This window comes from Octopus bimaculoides, chromosome 1 (assembly GCF_001194135.2).
Source record: "Octopus bimaculoides isolate UCB-OBI-ISO-001 chromosome 1, ASM119413v2, whole genome shotgun sequence".
Lineage (NCBI taxonomy): Eukaryota > Metazoa > Mollusca > Cephalopoda > Octopoda > Octopodidae > Octopus > Octopus bimaculoides.
The window spans coordinates 54,698,412-54,701,391 of NC_068981.1; the positions used below are offsets into that span (position 1 = coordinate 54,698,412).

The 2,980-nt window shown below is 39.0% G+C and overlaps 1 protein-coding gene across 1 annotated transcript in view; it reads right to left on the bottom strand.

Annotated features, from left to right (window-relative positions):
* Window positions 1–2,483, bottom strand: part of LOC106876274 (EGF domain-specific O-linked N-acetylglucosamine transferase) — a 48,355-nt gene extending 45,872 nt beyond the window's left edge. The window contains exon 1 of the mRNA XM_014924766.2: window positions 1,851–2,483. The gene's annotated coding sequence lies outside the window, so the exon portion shown is untranslated. The remainder of the gene's footprint in view (window positions 1–1,850) is intronic.
* Window positions 2,484–2,980: the final 497 nt, after the last annotated feature.

Sequence of the window (2,980 nt, forward strand, 5' to 3'; positions counted from 1 at the left end):
GAAATTTTTCAAAATTTTTTTTTTCAGAATCGGAATCTCCATAGCCTAAAACGTGGGATTCCGTAAAAAAATTAATAAATAAGGGGGGGGGGAGGTTCAGATTACATATAGTCCATCTCTACCAAAAGTTCATTACATATTTCACGTGTTGTTAAACCCAAATCAACCAAGAATAAGTAGACCTATGGGCGAAGCACACCACCCGTTTTCGGCGGTTAGGGTTGGGGGTTAGAGTTACGTCGAAAACGGGTGGTGTACGTATTTTTTTACCTCCGCCAATCAATGATCAGTGACATCCTAGCTGTGACTATCCTGTTTTATTTTTTAGACATAGTATACCCAAGATCACATTATCCGATGTGTCCTTTCTTTGTTGTTTGAGATGATTTGGCTGTTATTTCGCGCATTCACGAAAAGGCGTTCTCGTTGGCTTGAAACCTTGGGCAAGGATGAAATATCTTGAGTTAGCAGTGCATAATGGTACTGTGCTGCATATTGGATAAGAGTGCAAATTCTCCTGTATTATCAGTCAGCGGAGCAAGAAAAAACACAGTCGGCGAGGGGTGACTGGGTGGAATGAACACGTCAGGAGCTCCGAGATTACTTGAGTAATTGAAATTTTCTCGCACACCACGTTAAGAATGTTAACTTTTACGTTATTAACTTGATGATCTGCAATAATGAGATCGAATCATATTACGGTACTACTAAAGCAGCGCGGACCCGAACGCGCAGTCGCGCGTCCGAGCTAGCTAGTCTTGAGTGGTCGATCCTAACCCTAACCCTATCCCTAACCCTAACCCTGTCCCTAACCCTAACCCTATCCCTATCCCTATCCCTAACTCGCGTGTGCAAATGAATGTGTTTAGGGTTAGGGTTAGGGTTAGGATCGACCACTCACGACTAGCTAGCCCGGACGCGCGACTGCGCGTTCGGGTCCGCGCTGCTTTAGTAGTACCTCATATTACATGTGAATATCACAATATTTTATTAAATTTCATTTATATTCAACTAATAAATTAATAATGATAACTGTTTCAAATTTTGGCGCAAGGCCAGCAGTTTTCGGGGAAGAGGGTTAGTCGGTTACGTCGACCCTAGTAACCGACTGCTACTATATTCTATCGACCCCGAAGGGATAAAAGGCAAGGCTGACTTCGGGAGAAGTTGAACTCAGAACGTTAGGAGTCGGAAGAAATACCGATAAGCATTTTGTCCGACGCGCTGACCAATGTTCCAGACTTATGACCGGCAATTTTGTGAAGAAGGGGAGGTCGACTACATCGACCCCAGAGCTCAACTGGTACTTATTTGATCGACTCCGAAAGGAAAAAAGGCAGAGTCGATTTCGGGTTCAATAATAATAATGTCTTCTACTGTAGGTGCAAGGCCTGCAGTTTTGAGGGAGGGGACCCAGTTGATTACACCGACCCCAATGTTCAACTGATACCTATTTTATCGACCCCGAAAGGGTGAAAGGTAAAGTTGACTTCGGCGGAAGTTGAACTCACAACGTTAAGACGAACAAAATGCCGCTAAGCCTTCTACCCGGCGTACTACCTATGTAGTACTTCATACACAGATCCGCTAACATAAACTGCTCGGAATAGAACAAGTCAAGATTATTTTAAGCATTTCCCCAATTATTAAATAGTTGCTAAGGAAATTCTCCCATTCCCAGACATACACACAAAGAGACTAATTAAAAACAGTAAAAGTGGAATAATTCCATTGCTCTTTTTCTTTCGTTAAAAGTTGGACGACAATAGAGTTACCGAATTAAAACTTTTTCTCTCGATCTCGTAAGTTTGTGTAATGAAAGTTAATTCTTATAAGAAATGTTTACAGACCTTAAATGTTGAGCCTCCTGTTACCAAAATGAGTGTTCACTTTAGAAAGTTGAAGCATTTGAATATTTCAACAAAAATAGATTAAAGCTTCCTGTAAGACAGTCTTAATTCTCGACAGAAAAAATGTAATATCTTCTACTGGCGACCGGCTGTTAAAAAATATCCCTCACATCTTTATTCTCTCTTATATGAGTACTCGTTATATAAAACACGCTTCGTTCCTTTTTCTTATCAAAATGTAAACATGTATATACTGTCCATATGAAATTTATAAAGTGCAAACAGAAACTTATCTGTTAGTAGCAGCAGCAACAGTTACTGTCAAGTTTCGTGTGTCAAATAAGTAGGTGTGATGGAGAACGCTGCCCTCACCCATCACTCATAGTTCTTCGCCTCAACTTTTCTCTCAACTTCCCTAGTTTCCTTTTCTCCACACGTGACTCCTGTAATGTAACAACAATGACTAACAGCCTAATTTGATGATATTTTTCACGCAAGTTGCTACTGACAGATTGATATCAAACAATGGGATTATAAAACAAGTTTCATGAAACAAAGTTTTCCCACTCAAACAGAGACTTTATCATACAAGGCAACGGGGGAACTACTAACAGGGTCGCTTGGTCTACTAGAAATAGCAGCCAGTTTCTTTTACGTCACATACCCTGCTTTATTCAAGTAGACGAGACACGTTAGATGTCTTAAATATACTCTGAAAATGTAGCAGTATGTTCACGGAGGGATGTCTTTAACTACATGTCTGTCTGTTTGATGAAAACTGACCTTGAGCTAAGCATGTTTAATAACGGCCATGACGAAGGGAAATAGCCCTGAAACTCGAGTCGCCTTTATATATTTATATTTATATATTTGATCCTTTATATTGAACACTCAATATTTCATCTACATTCAATACTTTATTTCATGGTGCCATCCATTTTTATTTTATTTTATTTTATATTATATATTGTATATTCCATATTCTATACCCCACATTGGTTCTGCAGGAATATAAATAAAACATAAAAAACAGACAGTGTTGGAACTCTTTTAAACAAAATAATATATTCCTCTATACACAATCATACAAAAAAACCACCTTTTTTGTATTTATTTTTACTCGCATATAT